The sequence below is a fragment of the Manis javanica genome, chromosome 10, assembly GCF_040802235.1.
Source record: "Manis javanica isolate MJ-LG chromosome 10, MJ_LKY, whole genome shotgun sequence".
Classification (NCBI taxonomy): Eukaryota; Metazoa; Chordata; class Mammalia; order Pholidota; family Manidae; genus Manis; species Manis javanica.
This window is the reverse complement of record NC_133165.1, coordinates 111,829,907-111,852,890: the sequence shown is the minus strand read 5'-3', so window position 1 is coordinate 111,852,890 and position 22,984 is coordinate 111,829,907. Positions and strand designations below refer to the sequence as shown.

The 22,984-nt window shown below is 42.3% G+C and overlaps 1 long non-coding RNA gene across 1 annotated transcript in view; it reads left to right on the top strand.

Moving 5' to 3' along the window:
- Positions 1 to 11,840: 11,840 nt before the first annotated feature.
- The window catches only part of LOC140843654 (uncharacterized), a 32,842-nt gene continuing 21,698 nt past the window's right edge, over positions 11,841 to 22,984 (top strand). The window contains exon 1 of the long non-coding RNA XR_012121617.1: positions 11,841 to 12,073. This is a non-coding gene — a long non-coding RNA (uncharacterized lncRNA). The remainder of the gene's footprint in view (positions 12,074 to 22,984) is intronic.

Sequence of the window (22,984 nt, the reverse complement as noted above, 5' to 3'; positions counted from 1 at the left end):
AGCCTTTTTAGGGAGCCTACTGTGTGGTGTGCTGTGCCCCCTAAGAGACAGGCTTGTAGCTATGGTAACGGAAACCTTGTCCAGCCCTGTGGTGTGGATAAGGCGGGAGAAATACTGACTTTGTTGATTTCTCTTATTTCTCACTGTGGCTCTAAATCCCCTAGGAACATTGGTGGCATTACTGAGAGCTGGTTGCCTGGCTCCCACCTATGTCTTTGCCCTTTTATGGCATTAGATGTAAAACTAAAGAAGATAGTACATGAAGAATTGCGTGTTTTAATACGCCCCCTCCTTGTGCTAGAATGATCTATGGCACTGAGCATAGTATCTGTACCTAGCAGACATCAGAATAGGTTATTCATCTATTCAAAAAAAGCTTTTACTGAATGAATGGCTTTTAGATGAGTGTGAACACATTTATGCCATACACATTTGCAAAAATTACTGTCAGGCCCTGTTCTTTACTGGTTTTACTTTTGCATCAACAGAACATGCATGTGGTTTCTGACAGTAAAGCGGGCATAGTTGTGGTGTGTCTCCCTCTCTCTCACCAGGTTCTCCTGTCAATTGCAAGGATTTGCCAAAGGCTAGCAGGGGTTAAAGCTGAACCCACACTATGACCAAATCTGAACTTGAACCTAGTGTCATTTGATCAGCATTTCTTAAGTATCCTAGCAATATGCGAGGTATATGCTAAGTGCTGGGAATGCAGGAATCAGTGGGACATGGCCTCTGTGTGCTCATGATTTTGTGGGGAATATAGACACGGAGCATGGGACTGTGAAGGGGTTGGTCAGGGGCATACTATAGTGCGGTGGAAACATACAGCAATGGTCTAGCCTGCCAACCATGTGTTCCACACCCCTTCTTTTACACCTGCTCGTCCACTGTGGGAGATACTCTTCCATACCTTTTCCTCTTGGATAACTCTTCATCTTCCAAATTCAATTCAAAAGTCACCTTCTCTGGAAAGCTCTCCTGATATTCTCCCCACCCCCAAACCTGTTTCCTCAAAACCTGAATTAAATTGTTGGTTTGCTTGTCTAGTTCAATATTTCTTGAGTATATACTGTATGTTTAGTGCTGTACTTAACACAAAATTAATTAGAATTGACATGTCTGATTCACACAAACCAAACTCACAATAATCTAATATATTAACCAGACAGTCATTTTCCTCATTTCCTGGGGATGGGGGAATACAAAGGGAGAGCAGAGGAAAGGACTACATCATTCCAAGACCCCTCTGCTGGGCTGCCCTACTGTCCAGTGCACACCTCTTCTGTGGCAAGAGCATGTGCGTGCCTTCCTCCAGGTGGACTGCAAGATCCTGAAGGGCAAGGGCAGGGTCTTCATGAGTATGGAAGAAAAGAACAAGGATGCTACCTGGGCGCTATATTGGTGTGGTGGTTAATTTTATGGTGGCATGGCTGGGCTAGGTACCCAGATATTTGGTCAAACCCCAGTCTAGTTGTTGCAATTAAGATATTTCTTAGATGTGATTAACATTTCAATCAGGAGAGTTGGAGTAAAGCAGATTACCCTGCATAATGTGGGTGGGCCTCATCCTATCAGTTGAAGGCCTTAAGAGAAAAGACTGACCCCCATAGGAGGAAGGGGGAATTCTGCCTCCAGACTTCCTTAAGACTCAAGACTGCAACATTGACTCCTGTCAGGATTTCCGTCTTGCTGACCTTCCCTGCAGATTTCCAATTTGCCAGACCCCATAATCTCATGAACCAATTCCTTAAATAAATATCTCTATAAATACATCCTATTGCATTTATATGGAGAACTATTTCTCTGGAGAACCTGGACTAATACAATTGTTATCACGTGGGGGTTTATACTGGAACTACAAGAATTAGTGTTTTGAGAGTTTTGGACTTTTAATCAAAGCAGTAAAATCTTAAATTGTTAGACTTGGAAGCACCCTAATGTGTTATCAAAATTATAGCTTTGTTTATTGAGAAAGCTAAAGCTCAGACAGACCAAGTTTCCTATCCAAGGTCACACAGCAGAGAGGTAATTATAATAGGTGAGACTGCTACCTGGTCTTCTGACTTAGCACTACTTTTTTTTTTTTAGGGTATAGTTCTTTTTTTTTTTTTTTTTGGTATCATTAATCTACAATTACATGAGGAACATTATGTTTACTAGACTCCCCGCATCACCAAGTCCCCCCCACATACCCCATTACAGTCACTGTCCATCAGGGTAGTAAGATGCTATAGAATCACTACTTGTCTTCTCTGTGTTGTACAGCCCTCCCCATGCCCCCCCCCTCACATTATACATGCTAATCATAATGCCCCCTTTCTCCCCCCCTTATCCTTCCCTTCCCACCCATCCTCCCCAGTCCCTTTCCCTTTGGTAACTGTTAGTCCATTCTTGGGTTCTGTGAGTCTGCTAGTATTTTGCTCCTTCAGTTTTTTCTTTGTTCTTATACTCCACAGATGAGTGAAATCATCTTGTCTTTCTCTGCCTAGCTTATTTCACTGAGCATAATACCCTCTAGCTCCATCCATGTTGTTGCAAATGGTAGGATTTGTTTTCTTATCTTAGCCCTACTTTTTATATATCAAAAGATCAGTGAAATCATGAAATATGTAATGTCTTTACACTACCTTAATGTCTTTACACTACTTTGATTTTATGAGCAATATCTTTTCAGTATCTGATCACATGGAAAAGAGTCGTTCTGGTTTCAATATGGAGACTAAAATGTATGGGGAATTGTAGAAGCAGGGAGATAGGCTAAGAAGTAAGTTCATGAAATAAAACACTGTAAAACCCATTTGTTACCTAGTGATACCTGCTTGAGGAGATCCTCAAAGTCTCATAGATGCTGAGTTTATTTTCCCAACTAATTCTAAGAAAAGTACCTTCCTATTCCCATTACTAACACTGGGGGAGGTCCTGGAGCCTCTAGATCCCAGAGACCACTCTTTCATTCAACACTTGCCCACATGTCAGGCTATACACTTAGACATGGTAGGTGACGGCCTGTGGGTTTTGAAAGACCCCAGGAAGACATCCCAATCCATTATTCTTGCTACTGTCTGAAATTCACCCATCAGAAACTGAATCATCTGTATTAAGTATTATCCTGTCTTGGCTATTTATTGAGCATCTGCTGTGCACCTGACCCTAAGCCAGCATTGGGAATAAGGGGATGAATAGACATGGCCCCTAACCTCAAGGAGTTCACAGTCTGAAGGGTATAGGAAGACACAAAAACAAATAGTTATAATACCATATAGTAAGTTAAATTGTGGAGATATACACAGGATGAGTACCTTTGCCAGCTGAGGTGGACAGTGAAACCAAAAGGAAGGAGACAAAGAATGTTTCATGGAGGAGGTGATATCTACACGGAACCTTAAAGAGACATAGGAAAAGGTGTTAGCCAAGCAAGGTGGATGGGGATGGTGCTAGCAGAAGATTTGGTGTATGGAGAAACCACAGGAATTCAGGGTTCATAACATGTTGGACAGGGGGCAGCAAAAGATGAGATTAAAGGGGAGGCAAGAGAGAGCCTTGTCAACAGTGAGGAACTGCCTGAAGATTTCAGGGAGGAGAATGAAACGGTCCTTTTAGATAGAGGACTTTAGTTGTCGAGGGAGGCGGGATTTGATGGATTGAGATTGGAACCAAGGGGCCCAATTAGAAGGGGCCTCAAGGAGAAATGAAAAGAATTGTGAAACATTTAGAAGGATAACACCTACAGGACTTAATGATTAACTGGATGTGGGCATCCTCCCCAAGCCCCCAGATTATTCTGAAGCAAATCTCAGACCGCGTATCATTTCACCTGCAAGTATTTTACAATAGCTATCTGAAAGAGAAGTATTCTTTGGAGAAAAATAACTACAATGTTATTTCTAATCCCCTCAATGGATAATCATTCCTTAATATCAAAAATCTAGTCATTCAATTTCCATCATTATTATCCCATATTTTTAAAAAATTATTTGCATCAGAATCAATAAGACCTGTACATTCTGATAGGTTGGTATGTCTAATTCTCTATTATTTAAGAAACTGTCTCATTAGTTTTGTAGTGACCATTTCCCACAGTATGGATTGTACTGATCCCATCCCCATGATGGCTCCTGAATGTGTTCCTCTGTCCCTTTTCTGTAAAACGTTATGTGGATGTAGAGGCCTGATCACATGCAGGTTTTATTTATTTATATTTTTTGGCAAGATTAGGTGGTGCTGTTTATCCATCATGCCTGATTATCTCTCTTTGTGTGATGTTAGCAGCCAGTGATGGTAATTGCCTAGATTTATTAGTTGGGTTTTGCAAAATGACAATAACTTTTTAAGAGGCTATAATACTTTAAGTCTGCCATTGCAGTGGGAAGAAGTTTCTCCAGCCCTAAAGGGTACAGAGAAGCAATATGACATCGGTGCTGGCCAGGGTTCCAGTTAGGGAGAAAGGGGCAGAAAGGGGAGAAAGAGAACAAAGAATTCACCCCTTGCCTTGCTGTTTCCCCCATGCCAGCTCCTCTTAGGGAGATTCGGTTTCTTGTGGGGTGGAGACACTCCCAAAAATGAAATACCCAGTTTCTCTGTGAGGATTTAAACTAGTAAAGCATTATTTAATAGAATGAGATTAGACCTGCTCCCTCAGGGATGTGGTGTCTTCTAAATCAAAGCGGGATTTTGCTAGAATTAATCACGGTTATGGGAGCATTGTCTCAGTAAGACAAAACAGAGTGGAGAAGCAAGTAGGGGCCTAATACATGGTCCCGAAGAGCCGAACATGGACTGTCGGCTTGCACTCACACTCTAGGAAAAGGACAGCACAAAGGAAGAAATCAGCTGTCGTTACCCAGAACTAGCCAAGGGAGAGGAGGTGCCAAATCTGGTAGAAGCGAATATTGCAGTCACTGGAGTGGTACCTTCTGCCAGGGGGCAGGGATGGTCATCTACTCACTTCTTCAGCAGGCATATACTGAGTGCTCACCGTGTCCCAGGCACTGTGTATCACACCCTAGGAATTGAAGGGTAAGCTCAGCCTCACCTTTCCTGTTCCGTGGGGGAGACGGAACAATATAGAGTCTTAGAGCCCATTGGCTGAGTGCCTAGAGGGGAGGCACAGTTCCTGAGGAGCACGTGATCCCAAGCTCACCACGCCCTCTGAGTAACTTGGTATTGCAAAAGGGTGCTGCCAACGTGAGACCTCAGCTGCCCCACTCATCTCCCATTTTTTTTATTTTTAAGTAATTGTGACTTCTTCAGTACAGAATAACTGAACAAGACAGACTTATTTTGGTCCAAGTGCTCTTAATTGATCTTATGACATCCATTTTGCTGTGCCATGGGAAAGGGGCAATGTTCTAGTCCAGGGTAGGCCCAGAAAGAGAATTTACACACAAAAAAATGTTTTCCAATTTTTTTTTTTAATTTTAGTAAAATTGAAATAACGTAAAACTTACCATCTTGACCGTTTTTAAGGATACAGGTAAGTGGTATTAAATACGTCACAATGTTACACAGCCATCACCACCATCCATCTCCAGAACTCTTGTCATCTTGTGAACTGAACGGTGCATTGAACACCGGCTCCCCATTCCTCCCTCTCCCAGCCCCTTGCAACCACCCTTTCACTTTCCGTCCCTACGATTCTGGCAACACTAAGCACCTCATATAAACGGAATCCCACAGTACTAACTTGTCCTTCTGCGTCTGGCTCCTTTCACCGAGCATGATGTCCTCAAGGTTTATCCATGGTGTAGGCTGTGTGAGAATTTCCTTCCTTTTAATGCTGAATAATGTTCCATTGCATGGACGTATCACATTTTATTTATCCATTCATCTGTCCATGGACACTTGGGTTGCTTCCACTTTTTAGCTATTGTGACTAATGCTGCTGTGAACATGGGTATACAAATATCTCTCTTTAACACCCTGATTTCAATTCTTCAGGTATGAAACCTGAAGAGAAATTGCTGGATCATATGATGTTCCCTTTTTTTAAAATTTGAAGTATAGTTGATGTACAGTCTTATATTGGTTTTAATTATACAACACAGTGGTTCAACAATTACCCATATTATTAAATCCTTACCCCAACTATTGCAGTTACAGTCTGTCAACATAGGAAGATGTTACAGAATCATTGGCTATATTCTCCATGCTGTACTACCATTCCTGTGACCAACTTATATTGTGATTGAGAATTTTTGTGCCCCTTTATCCCCCTCACCTTCCTCACCCCCATGGTAGCCACCAGTCATTTCTCAGTGTCTATGAATCTACTGCTATTTTGTTTTGTTTTTAGATTCCACAGATAAGCGAAATCATATGGTATTTGTCTTTCTCTGCCTGGTTTATTTCACTTAGTATAATACCCTCTAGGTCCATCCATGTTGTCAACAAATGGTAGGATTTCTTTTTTTTTTAATAGCTGAATAATAATCCATTGTATATATGTACTACATCTTCTTTATCCATTCATCTATCGATGGACACTTTGGTTGCTTCCATATCTTGGTTATTGTAAATAATGTGGCAGTAAACATAGGGGTGCATTTATCTTTTTGAATCAAGAATTTTGTTTTCTTCAGGTAAATTCCTAGAAGTGGAATTACTGGGTTGTATGGTATTTTGTGTTTAGTTTTTTGAGGAGCCTCCATACTGCTTTCCACAGCAGTTGCACCAATTTACATTCCCATCAACAGTGTAGGTTGCCCTGGTATTTCTTGTTTGATTTCTTGAGGAAACACTATACTGTTTTCCACAGTGGCTATATACCATTTTACAGTTCCATCAACTAATTTCTCTACATCTTCACCTACATTTGTCCATTTCTGTTTTTTGATAGCAGCTATTCTAATCGGTATGAGGTAGTATCTCACTGTAGTGGTATCTCTTTTGATTCGCATTTCCCTAATGATTAGATATTGAGCATCTCTGCAAGTTCTTATTGGCCATTGGTGTATCTTTGGAGAAACATCTATTCAAGTCCTTTGCCCAGTTTTGAATCGGGATGCTTGTTTTTGTTCTTGTTGAGTGTTAGTTCTCTGTATATTCTGGCTATGAATCACATATCCCATATAAGATATATAATTTGCAAATCATTTCTCCAGTTTTATAGATTGCATTCGCTCTGTTGCAGCTTACTGTCTAAGCCTTCCCCGAGAAGTTGCAAGCCTTCAGTAGATTCCAGAGCTTCAAAACATTCACATCGGCCAGATCTCCCAGCGTAACTGCTGTCTAGGTGGGGGGACAGATTCCTGGTGCTCCCTATTCCGCCATCTTCCCCAAATCCTCTCACAAGATGTTGATAAACCAAAGTATTACAACAATTTTTCCAGCCTCTTCCCAATACCCACTCCATCATTCTGAAGACCCACAAACACACCCCCTCCCCATCACCCCTCATGCAAAAGGAAAAGGAAAAGATGTTTTCTCTATTCTGCTTTACATAGCAATTTCTTATGAGTTTGGTTGTGTGAGTTTGGTAAGCAGTAAGGAGGGGACTCAGACCCCGAGAACCTGATCAGTTTTGAATTCACTAAAAGAGGTGTGTTTCTTTATTCACTCATTTATTTGACAGACATTGATTGAACACCTTTGCTGGGGCCAGACCCTGTGCAGTGCTCAGAACACAAAGAGGAATTACAGTCTCTGCCCTGAAGTAAAGGGGGTCCCCATGTTAAGTAAAGGGGGTCCCCATGTTAAGTAAAGGGATGAAGTGAGAAACCTTTAAGGTTCCTTCTGTAATAACAGGTTGTCTGGCTTTATAAAAATCACAACTTCTTGGTGCTGGCAAAATCTACCCTCCCCAGGACTGCCCTACATTCATCTCTTGCCCGTCAGGACCAGAACTGTCAAGCTGACAGGGAAAACGGCAAGGGAGCCAGGGTCCAGTGGTCCTGAAGAGAATTAATTTTCCCACTGATACAACAGGGAACACCCTTTTCAACCAAGCTTGCTAGAACATTAGGAGACTCTTACAGTTTGGGAATGAAAGTATCAATGGTCATTAATCAGTGTAAGGTGAGGTAGTATTTAATTTTTGTGTTGTGGTTATCTTTTATCTCAAACCCTTTCATTAGTTCTCTGGAGAACTGTCTGGTGGTAATTTTCCTTAACATTTTTTATTTCAGTTTCAGCTAACCCACTCCTATCCATGCTGGCAGAGCTCCAAGGCAAGTGCCTGGGGCTTTCTATAAGACAAGAGACTGGGCCCCGGGGCTGGCCGCAGGCAGGGGAAAGGCTTTAGAGTCAGGCTGCCCTGAGCATCAATTGTGGTTCTGCTCCTTTTATTAGTGAGGGATTTTGATCAATTCAGTCCATATTCCTGAACCTCCATTTCAACATCCAGAAGGTGAAAGAAGCCATGGCCACGTGAGTAGGTTGCAGGAAGGACTAAGGGTCCAGAGTGGACATTGGTTGACTATCTGCCAACAGTACGTTGATTTTAAGTTGGGGACTCTCCTGCTGTTAGCCATGCATTCTGAATGAGGGTCACCATTTCTCCTTCTAGGCCCTGGTTCCTGACTGGCTTGGGACAGCCAACACACACACACCCGCTGGTCACAGAGACAGGTCTACTGATGGGAGGCAAAGAAACATGGGCTGGGGTTTCCTGGGAGGGAAAGTGTTCCACTTGGGGGAGGAATAAGCAAGCTGACTCTTGAAGGCCCAATGGGCCGTGAGATCAAAGAAAAGCTGACAATTCCAGTTGGAATTCAACTAGACATTCTTTGAGGGGATCTTACCTACAGAAGCTTGTCCTGGGCAGCTGCAGGACACATAGATCTCTGTGCTCTTTAGGTTTAGGGAGACTGATTTATAGAGGCAAGGAGAAAGCATCTGTCTGTGTGCAGGGCAGCCACTTGTGTGCACAATGAAACCCAAGCTGATGTCTGAGTTTCATTGCTGGAATTTAGAGCAAGGAGGCCTGTCCCAGGGAATAATGGTAACTGTGCCAAGCTAGGTATCTACCTAAGTGAGACAGAGACTGTGGGTTTAGACAGAGTAGGTTAAAGGCCTCCAGAAAAAGCAAGGCAGGATAATTACAGTAAGAACAATGTAACTCTATGCAAAGAAACCCCCCACCAAAACTCTGTGCTCTGGAGTCATTGAGCTCTAGAGTCATTCTTCAGTGAGATCAGTTAATATTCCCCAGTTAAAGGAAAGTATCTCAGCATAGCCCATTTTTTATTATGCTAATCATTTGTATTCACGTGCAAGGTTCACTCTAGCATGCTAAAAGGCTCAGGCCTATGTGCTGTTTTTCCTCCTTCAGACCTGATCAGGTGATCTGCTACCTGGGCAATTAATAATGGCAAGCAAGCCCAGCCATAAACAACATAGTAAAAGCAAGAAAGATTGCCTTGTAAAATGTTAATTTTACAGAATTACCTGGAGGACTGATGAGAAAAGAGACTTAACGTTTCATCAAGGATAAACATTCTAAGACCGCTTAACAAGTCCACACCCCTAAACCCTTTATCGGGTTCCTGAAAATCCTCTACTGCATATAAAACCCCCAGACAACACACAACTATGGGCTCTCTTGTCCTCTCCTGGTGTGAGCTAGGAGCTTTGTCCTCTCACTTTATCTCTAAATAAAAGCCTCTCCCTTGCTCTCCTACCTTGAGTGTTTGCTAAGTTCATTTTTAAACTCTGCAAACAAGACCCCGGCATTATAAGGAGTATTTGTGTGTCAAAGGAAAGGGAGGGTAAAGGTGATCCTTTGGTCCTCACGGAGAATATGACAAAATGGTGTCACTCTTGCTCACAGACGACAAGCTTCTCTCATCCATGTGGACTTGACCAAGGAAACATGGAACCCAGGAGCCTCTGACAGCCCTTTCAGACACTCAGGGAAGAGCCTGCCTGAGGAGGGTGCCGCTCCTGAGTGCCTCGCCTGCAGCTAGTGCTCCTCGGGCTCTTGAGCTAGGCGAGCCGGGAGATCTACTTTTAATTTTAGCCAGGCTGAGGTGAGTTTTCTGTTTCTTACAACATCATAAAGTCATAATTGATTGTAGTGGCTTCAATAGTGATCCCCAAAATTATATATCTTAATCCCTGGAACCTGTGAATGTGACCTTATTTGGAAAAAAAGAAGTCAGATGTTATTAAATTAAAGATCTTGAGACAAGGTCTTCCTGGATTATCCAGGCAGGCCCTGAATCCAAGAACAAGTATCCTTATAAAAGACACACAGGAGAGACGCAGTGTGAAGGCCCCGTGGAGATGGACGTGGAGGTTAGAGTGGTGCCGCCACAAGCCTTGGAGCCACGAGGAGCTGGAAGAGGGGAGGTAGGATTCAACCCCCAGGAGCCATCAGAGAGCGCACAGCCTTGATTTTGGACTCTGACCTCCAGAACTGTAAGAGAATACAATGTCTGTTGTTTTAAACCACCAAACCCAAGGTTCGTTGTTACAGCAGCCCCGGGAAGCTAATACACTGATCGGTGTGGACTTAGTGTCCTCCTCCTTCTGTACATTTCACCTCTTCCCATGCCTTTCCAGTCCCCTTCCTTAAAGGTGCTGAAGCAGTCCAGGCCCAGCCAGGTTGCCTTAGTTATATACCAACTTGGTCACTTGCTAGCTGAGCGACTTTAAGCAGATTACTTAACTTCTCTGTGCCTAAGTTCCCTCTTCTGTGACGTGTTTTTACTGGGACTTAGTGAGTGAATACATATCAGTGCTTAGAATAGTGCCTGGCCGGTAGCGAGCAGTACACGTGCACGGTGGCCGTGTATTCTCCCCTGTTCCCAGGCGATTTCCTGTTCCCATCAGAATGCTACTTCCTCACGGCAATGAGTCCCATTTTGTTCCTGACTAGATTTTTAAAATTATTATTTGTGATTCATTCACCTCATTATGCTTTTAGGACATTAAAATGGGGGAAATGTCACTTGGAAAAGTACTAACAAACCAAGCCCAGAGGGATCTCACTAGATAACCGGAGTTAATGATGAGGAAAGTCAAAGTCCACGCTATTAGCAAAACTGAAAGACAGAGCGCCTGACTTAAAATAAACTGTTCAATACCACAGCTTCTAATTGACTCTTTTCCTAGACTTCCCTTTGAAATGCATGTTTCAAAGAGAATACCTAATTTAATTGATTTTCAGAATAATTTACTTGTTTTTAGCAGATGCTTCTATGCTTGTTTGGTTTGTAGTAGGTGTAGATCTTGGGAGAAGGAAGGATTACTAGGTTTAAGGAACCCTCAGACTATCCTGTTTTTCAAATGTTAATGACAGCATTTGTTTTTAAAACAATCATTGTCTCCCTTTCTTCAAAAGAATTTAAAGGTAGGCTTTAGCTTAAAAATCACTGGAATGGCACAGCAGCTTTTATGGTTGTTCTTCATCCAGACACTGGCAATGGCAGAAAGTGTTGGATTTAGTAGCATGGCTAGACCTCCAGAGCTCTCCTCAATGTTGCGTTAGTAGCTTCAAGTCCCTAACTCTGCCCATCTGCAGGGCCTGCTCATCTTAAGATTAGACTGTGCTCTTTTCCTTTCACTGTCTTTTCTTTATATAAATGGGAGAGGGCAGATACATCTGCTTTGCAAGGTGATGCCTTTACCATATTTGCAAAATCAAGAGTCTTTCATGGTATTCCTCAGCATGGCTGGAATCCTTGATTTATACAACATTAGATTTCCTGAAAGAGGGAGACCTCTCTGTCACTCTCACGTAAGACCTTTATGGGCAATTCTTGAAGCAAGTGAGAAAAGGATTGCTACTGTCACATACAAAAATATATATATATATATGAAAGACTAGTACCATCGTATCAATGCCATGTTTGAAAGAAAATGAAGACCTAATTTGTTGCACTGTGATATTATGACATGGAGGCTCTTGGTGTGATAGGTGAATTACTCATTTTTAGGCATTCCTATGGCTCTGTGACCTTGGTAAATTCTAAATTCTCTCCTTGACCTGGTTGATCACCACTGGGTAAGTTTTCAGGGTACAACATGAACGGGGACAGCTTGTCCCATTGTCACCAGAAGCCTCAGCACCAAGGGGCCCAGTCATACCTTCACATGGACTGAGCAACATCCAGATGGCTGAGTTGATGAATGGGTGAGGGAAAAGGCCAGGGGAAGAAAGGAGAATGAAAATGAGGGGCGCGAAATGGGGAGAAAGAAGTACAGGCCTTTAGCAGATCCCAAAGCTGTGTCTCCATCTGCACTTTGTTGTTTGGATACTGTTAGAGAAAGAGAAGGAGTCCAGGATGGAAAGATAATATTTTCCTAAAAGAATATAATTCTAAAAAAAAAGAAAGATTATAGTGGTAGGGATAAAAACTCCTGCTTAAAATTGTTTCTCACTATTCTTACTTTTCCCTTGGGTGGGAGAGGTATCATGGAACAAGAAGTAGTTGCCGTTTCTTGAAAGGCTGAAGTCTAAAGCAAACATAAGTTTTTACTGATCTGTTACTTTCTGCCTCTCCCTGGCCTGTGGACTGTCTAGTGTTACAGGTAGATGGAAGGCAGTTAGTATCAATAAGGATTATATTTAGCTGCACCTAGTAGAAACCTAACCATTGTGGCTTTATCAAAAGGAAGTTATTTTTTTTAGACAGCAAATCTGGATGTAGTCAGTCCACGAAGGGCATTCAGGCTTCCTGTCCTCTATTTGACCATCTGTAGCATGAGCTTCCCTTCACATGGTCATAAGATGCCTGCTGAACCTCCAAACATTGCATTCGAGTTCCAAGCAGGATGGTTAAGAGCAACAGGTAAAGGAAACATGTCAGCTAAATTTATCCCTTTTCCAAAAGCTTTTTGCCTCATTGCTCAGAACTGAGTCACACATGGCCATCCCAAGTTGTGGCTGCTCCCCCAAATAAATTTGGGGCCGTTAATAGGGGAAAGACGAGAACAGAGTGAATAGGTAATCAGCAGTGCCTGTTGCAAAGGGACCTTTAACATAGGCTCCATGGGCCTCCAGAGAGCTATGGGGAGTATCCATGGAAATATTTGCACAAATGTGTTTATGTGCATTTTTCTATAAATGCTGTTTTTCTCTCTCCAAATATTTCCTCTATTTCATTCTCTTCCATCTTACCTTGTTGAACTCTGGGTAGATGTATGTTAGACTCTCTCACGTTCGGTGGTTGGTTACTCTCTTTGATGTTTGCCATCTCGTCTATCTGAGCTATATGCTGTGTAATAGCTTCAGATCCAGTCCACTCACTTTTCTCTTCAAATTGTCTATAATCTTCTGGTTAACCTATCCATAATATATTTTTTAAAGTTCTAGTTAGTTCTTTTCTTAAATTGCCTCCTCACTTTTTAATTGTCCCTTGCTCATTTTTATTGTCCTTTTCTAAAGTTATATATATATATATTTAGTTTGCCTTCTGATTCTCATCTTCTGGTATCTGACTGCCTAGATTTGAATCTCAGCACTGCCACTTAGTAGTTATGTAACCCTGGCCAAATTAGTTCATCTTTCTGTACCTCATTATCATTGATTCTAAAGTGGGAATAATAATAGTCCCTATCTAATAGGTATTATGAGAATTCATGATTCCATATAAACATAATATTTAGAACAAGGCCTGGCACATAGTAGCACTATGTAAACTTTTAAAATTATTATTATACTTTACTTTGTGTATTGTCTGCCTCACCCTCTAGAATAAAAGTCTTCGGAACAGAAATAATTATCTATTTTGTAATGCCATATTCCCCTCACCTATAATCTTGCTAGGTACAAAGCAACCACTTGGTAATTCATTGAACACATAAATGAACATATCAAAATTAGGCACTATGAATTCTTTCAAATACACATGGGATAGCTTAAAAAATTAACTACCTATAAAGCTGCAATGTAAATCTCAACAAGTTTCAGTGAACCAGTGACATACAGACCATATTCCCTGTACACCACTCAAATAGTTAGAAATGAATAAGAAAGAGATAAAGTCTTAAAAACATATATTTGGAACTTTTAAAACACCTCTCTCAATAACTAATGGGTCAAAGAATTCATGATTGATATTTAAATTACTTAGAATTGAAAGATAATGAACATACCTTATATTCAAACTTGTGAGATACCATAAAAGCCAAGACAAATTTATGACCTAAAACTTACATTAGAAGAGAAGAAAAGCTAAAAGTAATGAGACAAAAAAATCCAACCCAATAAACCCAAAAACCAACAGAAGGGACTCATAGAGCCAGAACAGTAACTGAAGCGTGGTCCTGTGCAGAGGGGACAGGGCCACCCACCAGACGCCACTGCTTATCAACATGTGGTGGGTGGCGGGTGGCAGGCTGCTGTCCTGAGGCAGTCCAGGCTGCACTGACTCCTTGCCCAGAGACGCCAGTTGCTCCCACCCACTGCTTCCCATGTTGTCCCCTGCTTTTTCCCCCACCTGCCTCTTACTGAAAGCCCCTTGCAGGGACCCCTCCGATTGGCAGTCAGGTCAGTGGTGAGCACATCCCTCCTCATCCACCTCGCTGCACATTCCCTCCTCCCCTTGCTCTTTCCTAAGGTTACCACCCCTGACAGCCTTCCAGGAAGCTAATTTCTCATTCCCCCACACCTGTCAGACCTCCCCCTTCACCTCTCTCCTACTTTACACTTTATCATGTCTGTTCTTGATTATTCCAAGAGCCTCCTCATGTCCCCTCTGCCTTCTGTCCAGCCCCTCCTTTCCCTTCTCCACATAGCAGGCCATTGCCAGAGCCACCTTTCTAGAAGCACTCCCTTCACTGTGGCTTACATTTCTGGGAGGTCCCCATTAACTCCCCAGGCAGTTAGGTTCTCTGTCCCTCCTGCCCATCTAGCACCAAGAGGAAACCTTGGTCCTATTACCTGTCACATCCCTGGCATATCTATCAACATCATGGAGAGGGAGCATTTAGGTGTCACTGTTCAAAGTGTGGTCTGTGGACCAGAAGCCTGGGCATCATAAGTGATGCATTTGCACCTTAAAATTTGAGGAGCACTGATGGTTGATGAAGAGTTTCTGCAAGGTGAGAGGGCAAGAGAATGTAAAGTTCAAGTTAGTCTTTCATTGCCTTTGTTTTGTCGAGTTTGGGGTTAGGGGTGGGGAGAGGAGCCCGCCTCCTGCAAAGACTGAATAAATCAATGTAACCTTTGAGACTCAGATCAGGAAGAGAACTGATTATCCTGGAAACAGCTGACAATTTCAGGTTGATGCTGGGCTGCCCTGAATAAGGCAGACAGATGCCAGGATGGGTCAGCAAAAGGACCTGTCACAGCATCAATTAAGAGAAACGTTGAACAGTCACCCCTTTGTTGGAGCCCTGCGTGAAGGGGAGTGCATCGGCAGGAGGGTGGAAGAAGGGAGAGAGCTTTGTCCTGGCAACAGGAAATTGCCTCTGGAAGATTGATTTGTGTGTAGTGTAAAGTCATTGTTAGGCCAGAGAAGGCTGTGTGTTGAGTCCTCTGTGCATGCTAGGCTCACCCAGGCTGTCACAGCCAATATATTCTTAGCACTCCTATTGCTCATCAAGCAGTCACTGGCAGTGGCACTTCAATAAGGAACCTGAAGCCTAACTTCCTGAGCGGCTCCAGTAATCTTTTACTGTTACAAAATAGATCTACATGGCAAATGTAAGCACTCCTGTGCAGAAGCTGCTTGGTGTGGTGCGGGGAGAACCGGGACTGCAACAAAAGCCTTTGGGTATCCAAGAGAGCATTAAGCATCACCATTTATTGGACATCTACCTCCACACACCAGGCACCAAGGTGGAAAATGGACATACATGACCCCACTCATTCTTCCCTCTAGCCATATCACCCTGAAATCCTCATTCCTATAAGCTGGAGGTGAAACAGAGAGTAGTTACCTAACTGGAGGCATCCCATAGCTAACAAATGGCAGAGATGGTATGATGGGTTGAATTGTGTCCCCCCACAAAGATATATTGAAGTCCTAACCCCCAGTACCTCAGAGTGTGACATTATTTGAAAATCAGTTCATTGCAGAAGTAATTAGTTAAGATGAGGTCATAGTGGAATAGGATGAGTCCATTATCAAATATGACTGATATCCTTCTGAGAAGAGACGCGCAGGAGAAGACAGCCATGTGACAACAGAAGCAGAGACTGGAGTGACACATCTACTAGCCAAGGAATGCCAGGATTGCTGGCAGGCACAAGCTAGATGGGGCAAGGGCTGATTCTTCCACACAGGTTTCAGAAGGAACATGCCCTGTTGACACCTTGATTTTGGACTTCCAGCCTCCAGAACTGTAAGGTAATGCACTCCAGTTGTTTTAAGCCATTCCGTTTGCTGTACTTTGTTACAGCAGTGCTGGAAAACTAATACAGATGGAAGCATGGTTTTCTTATTGATGTCACCCTGCAGGCGGGATCCCGAGGGGGCCATCTGAGATGCTTAGATAGCATCCACTCTCACAGGCCTCTCCAGACCCCTCCCAAGCCCGAGTGAGATGGCTTCTGTGGTGGTGAAGGGTGGACTCTGCTTGGAGGGCTCCCTGGCTAAGCAAACAACTGAAATGCAGGAGGACCAAACTCCAGCCTGGAGGGACACTTTCAGCCCCAGGATCTTCCAAAGCAAGAAAGTAGATGAGAGTGTCCTAGTCAGGCCCCTGAGAAGCAGCACCAGAGACTGGGATCCCTGTGCAAGGGATTTACCGAGGGAGGACTCCCAAGAGAAACCCGTGAGAGCAAGATGCTGGGGAGAGACGTTCTTCCAGAAGTCCAGCATCGCCTTGGCCCAGAGCAAGCCTGTTAGAGGAGGGCACAGGTGCGAGCCTAGCAGCGGTCTCCTGCAGCAGCTGGAAGCAGGGGAGGCCCAGGGAGTCAGCATTGGCTCAGCATGGGGATGTTGTACAAGGAGTCCCGGCTCTGTGCTCAGCTGTCCCACGTCTGCCCAGTGTGTGTTCCTGTAGTGATGGGAGAAGACAGGGCGGTGTGGGTGGGAAGTGAATCAAGTTCTTTTCTTTCTGATGTGACTCTGGAGGAGTAAGGGGCATAGGAGAGAACGCTCTGCTGGCAGAGCTCCTCATTGTTCAGTGATCAGTGTCCCATTGAAGACTTTGGCTTCTTCCTCCTCTAAAACTCATTATTTAAATGGAAGTTTGACTAAAAATCAAAATACCTTTAAAAAAATGTTTGACTCAATGAATGAGTGCAGGTCTTCTTAGTAATGAGGATCCAGGGTGCTTGGAGCACATTGTGGGTGCTCTGAAACGCTGTGATGATGCCCTCTTTCCTCCCCATCCTTATGCCTCAAAAATGAAATCAAACAAAGGAAGACTGTCTTTGACTCCACTGTCAAGGATAAAGTCAAGGTCTGAGTCCTGCCTTCATCTGCAGCCAGCTTGAAGGGGGTGCAGTGCAGGATGGGGAGGAGACACGCTCTGTCCTCCATTCCCATGGGGAGATTGACTTTGGGGACTGTCCCTGTGGAGCTTCTGAGCTGGGCTGGGTTCTTTGTTCCTGCTTTTTCATCTCATCTCACCTACTTTATCTGCTACCTCCATGATCTGGGGGGCCAGCCAGTTTCTGCTCTCACCTGGCTTGCAATAAAGAGGAAGACGGGGCTGGCTGGAGACCATCCACAAAATGCTGGTGCGATTCCCCACCACTCCCTCAGATGCCCCTCTGAAGCTCTCCCTCTCCGCCCACCTGAAGGCTTCCTGCATTTCCCTGTCTCCTTGTCCACCCCATGCTTTTGCCTCCCATTGCTCCAACTAAAAGTCACGTGTCTCCCTCACACATTGATTCATACTAAGGTGCACACGGCTAATCCAAGTCTGGCATTATTCTCCCTTGGTGGGATTTCATTTTTCACATCCATCAGAGCACTAAGCTGAAAAATGATGCTCTCCAGGGAAGGATTTAGGACTCAAGCAGCGAGCAGCAGAGATGGGAGGAGGGCGGAGCAGGCTTTCCCAGATCCCTAGAACCACACATTGATTATTGCTTCATTTCACAGTATTTGTAGAACCAGGGCAGAAGGGGGGAAGTATATAGAGAATTGGCAGAATTTTATTGACGTATAAACGGATCACACAGGAGTGCTCCTGCTCAAGATCTGTACATGGGGTGGGCCTGGATGCGATCACTCCTGGCAGGGTGTGGGCACGTGGGGCATGTGTGGTGCATGTACGTGATGGGGGTGTGCGGTATGTGTTGCCGGATGTGTTGTGTGAGCCCTGTGGGGTGCCTGTGATGTATGTATGATGTATGTGTGTGGTGTACATACTGTGTGTGTTTGTATATGGTGATGTGGGGGAGGGGGTGTATGTCTAAAGGAGAGCCACCCACAGCATTCTGGCTGGCATAGAATACTCACCTTTTGTTTATACTGAGGGCACTTAATCGAGATCTGTCTCAACCTTCCCAAGCAGAACTGGGAAGACTAGAACAAGTGTGGACCCTCAGTCTCTCAGCACATATTTACTGAATCTCTGCCCAAGATTAAAGATGTTCATTTTGCATTAATTTTTGTGTATAGTGTTGGGTAAGGATCCGGAGATTCATTCTTTTGTATGTGGATATCCAGTTTTCCCAATAATATTTGTCAAAAAGACAATATTCTTTTCCCATTGAATGATTTTTGCCCCCTTGTTGACAGTCATCTCACCTATATATAAGGGTTTATTCTGGGCTCTCTGTTTTATTCCATTGGTCTATATATCTATCTTTATGCTAGTACCACATTGTTTTGATGACTGTTGCTACATGTTAAGTTTTAAAATCAGGAAGTTTAAAATCAAGATTTTTTGTGCTATTCAGAGTCCCTTCAGTTTCAATATGAATTTTAGAATGAATTTTTAAATTTCTACTAAAAATACTGTCAGGATTTTGTTAGGGAGTACGTTGAATCTGTGGATCAGTTTGGGTGGTATTGACTTTTTAACAGTGTTATCTTCTAATCCATGAAAAAGGAATGGATTTATTTCCATTTATTAGTGACTTCCTTAATTTCTTCTAACATTTTGTAGTTTTCATGTATAAATTTTTGACTTCCTTGGCTAAACTTATTTCTAAGTTTTTCTTTTAGATGCTGCTATAAATGGAATTGTTCTCTTAATTTCTTTTTTTCTTAATATTCTTTTTTTAAAATTCATTTTATTATCATTAATCTACAATTACACGAAGAACATTATGGTTACTAGACTCCCCCTTCACCAAGTGCCTCCCCATAAACCCCATTACAGTCACTGTCCATCAGCATAGTAAGATGCTGTAGACTCACTACTTGTCTTCTCTGTGTTGCACAGCCCTCCCCGTGCCCCCCCCACATTATACATGCTAATTGTAAGGCCCCCTTGCTTTTTCCCCACCCTTATTCCTACCTTCCCACCCCTCCTGCCCAGTACCTTTCCCTCTGGTAACCGTTAGTCCATTCTTGGGTTCTGTGATTTTGCTGCTGTTTTGTTCCTTCAGTTTTCCTTTGTTCTTATACTCCATATATGAGTGAAATCATTTGGTACTTGTCTTTCTCCGCCTGGCTTATTTCACTGAGCATAATACCCTCTAGCTCCATCCATGTTGTTGCAAATGGTAGGTTTTGTTTTCTTCTTATGGAGGAATAATATTCCATTGTGTATATGTACCACATCTTCTTTATCCATTCATCTACTGGTAGACACTTAGGTTACTTCCATTTCTTGGCTATTGTAAATAGTGCTGCGATAAACATAGGGGTGCATCTGTCTTTTTCAAACTAGGCTGCTGCATTCTTAGGGTAAATTCCCAGAAGTGGAATTCCCGGGATAAATGGTAAGTCTATTTTGAGCTTTTTGAGGAACCTCCATACTGCTTTCCACAATGGTGGAAGTAATTTGCATTCCCACCAGCAGTGAAAGAGGGTTTCCCTTTCTTCCCAACCTCACCAACATTTGTTGTTGTTTGTCTTTTGGATGGTGGCCATCCTTACTGCTGTGAGGTGATATCTCATTGTGATTTTAATTTGCATCTCTGATGACAAGCGATGTGGAGCATCTTTTCATGTGTCTCTTGGCCATCTGAATTTCTTCTTTGGAGAACTGTCTGTTCAGCTCCTCTGCCCATTTTTTAATTGGATTGTTCACTTTTTGTTTGTTGAGGTGTGTGAGCACTTTGTATATTTTGGATGTCAACCCTTTATCGGATCTGTCATTTATGAATATATTCTCCCATACTGTAGGGTACCCTTTTGTGTTATTGATGGTGTCCTTTGCTGTACAGAAGCTTTTCAGCATGATATAGTCCCACTTGTTCATTTTTGCTTTTGTTTCCCTTGCCCGGAGAGATATGCTCACACGGAAGTCACTCATGTTTATGTCCATGAGATTTTTGCCTGTGTTTTTTTCTAAGAGTTTTATGGTTTCATGATTTACATTCAGGTCTTTGATCCATTTCAAATTTACTTTTGTGTATGGGGTGAGACAGTGATCCAGTTTCATTCTCTTGCATGTAGCTGTCCAGTTTTGCCAGCACCATCTGTTGAAGAGACTGTCATTTTCCCATTGTATGTCCATGGCTCCTTTATCATATATTAATTGACCATATATGTCTGGGTTAATATCTGGGGTCTCTATTCTGATCTACTGGTCTGTGGCTCTGTTCTTGTGCCAGTACCAAACTGTCTTGATTACTGTGGCTTTGTAGTAGAGCTTGAAGTTGGGGAGTGAGATCACCCCCACTTTATTTTTCCTTCTCAGGACTGGTTTGGCTATTCGGGGTCTTTGGTGTTTCCATATGAATTTTTGAACTATTTGTTCTAGTTCGTTGAAGAATGTTGTTGGTGAATTGTTAGGGATTGCATCAAATCTGTATATTGCTTTGGGCAAGATGGCCATTTTGACTATATTAATTCTTCCTAGCCAAGAGCATGGGATGAGTTTCCATTTGTTAGTGTCCTCTTTAATTTCTCTTAAGAGTGTCTTATAGTTTTCAGGGTATAGGTCTTTTACTTCTTTGGTAAGGTTTATTCGTATTTTCTTTTTGTTGCAACTGTGAATGGAATTGTTTTCCTGATTTTTCTTTCTGTTAGTTCATTGTTAGTGTATAGGTAAGCCACAGATTTCTGTGTGTTAATTTTGTATCCAGAAACTTTGCTGTATTCCGATATCAGTTCTAATAGTTTTGGAGTGGAGTCTTTAGGGTGTTTTATGTACAGTATCATGTCATCTGCAAATAGTGACAGTTTAACTTCTTCTTTACCAATTTAGATTCCTTGTATTTCTGTTTTGTCTAACTGCCGTGACTGGGACCTCCAGTACTATGTTGAATAACAGTGGGGAGAGTGGGCATCCCTGTATTGTTCCCGATATCAGAGGAAAAGCCTTCAGCTTTTCACTGTTCAGTATGATGTTGCTGTGGGTTTATCATATATGGCCTTTATTATGTTGAGTTACCTACCCTCTATACCCATTTTGTTGAGAGTTTTTATCATGAATGGATGTTGAATTTTGTCGAATGCTTATTCAGCATCTATGGAGATGATCATGTGGTTTTTGTCCTTTTTTTTGTTTATGTGGTGGATGATGTCGACGGATTTTTGGATGTTGTACCATCCTTGCATCCCTGGGGTGAGTCTCACTTGGTCGTGGTGTATGATCATTTTGATGTGTTTTTGAATTCGGTTTGCTAATATTTTGTTGAGTATTTTTGCATCTACATTCATCAGGGATATTGGTCTGTAATTTTCTTTTTTGGTGGGGTCTTTGCCTGGTTTTGGTATTAGAGTGATATTGGCTTCATAGAATGAGTTTGGGAGTATTCCCTCCTCTTCTATTTTTTGGGAAACTTTAAGGAGAATGGGTATTATATCTTCTCTGTATGTCTGATAAAATTCCGAGGTAAATCCATGTGGCCTTGGGGTTTTGTTCTTGGGTAGTTTTTTGATTACCGCTTCAATTTCTTTGCTGGTAATTAGTTTGTTTAGATTTTGTGTTTCTTCCTTGATCAGTCTTGGAAGGTTGTATTTTTCTCGGATGTTGTCCATTTCCTCTAGGTTTTCCAGCTTGTTAGCATATAGGTTTTCATAGTAGTCTCTAATTATTCTTTGTATTTCTGTGGGGTCCATCATGATGTTTCCTTTCTCATTTCTGATTCTGTTGATGTGTGTTGATTCTCTTTTTCTCTTAATAAGTCTGGCTAGAGGCTTATCTATTTTGTTTATTTTCTCAAAGAACCAGCTCTTGGTTTCATTGATTTTTTTCTATTGTTTTATTCTTCTCAATTTTGTTTATTTCTTCTCTGATCTTTATTATGTCCCTCCTTCTGCTGACTTTAGGCCTCATTTGTTCTTGTTTTTCCAGTTTCAATAATTGTGATGTTAGACTATTCATTTGGGTTTCTTCTTCCTTCTTTAAATATGCCTGGATTACTATATACTTTCCTCTTAAGACTGCTTTCGTTGGGTCCCACAGAAGTTGGGGCTTTGTGTTGTTGTTGTCATTTATTTCCATATATTGCTGGATCTCCATTTTAATTTGGTCATTGATCCATTGACTATTTAGGAGCATGTTGTTAGGCCTCCATGAGTTTGTGAGCCTTTTTGCTTTCTTTGTACAATTTATTTCTAGTTTTATACCTTTGTGGTCTGAAAAACTGATAGGTAGAATTTCAATCTTTTTAAATTTACCAAGGCTCTTTTTGTGGCCTAGTATGTGGTCTATTCTGGAGAATGTTCCATGTGCACTTGAGAAGAATGTGTATCTTGTTGCTTTTGGGTGTAGAGTTCTACAGATATCTATTAGGTCCATCTGTTCTAGTGTGTTGTTCAGTGCCTCTGTGTCCTTATTTATTTTCTGTCTGGTGGATCTGTCCTTTGGAGTGAGTGGTGTGTTGAAGTCTCCTAAAATGAATGCATTGCATTCTATTTCCTCCTTTAGTTCTGTTAAGTAATTGTTTCACATATGCTGGTGCTCCTGTGTTGGGTGCATATATATTTATAATGGTTATATCCTCTTGTTGGACTGAGCCCTTTATCATTATGTAATATCCTTCTTTATCTCTTGTTACTTTCTTTGTTTTGCAGTC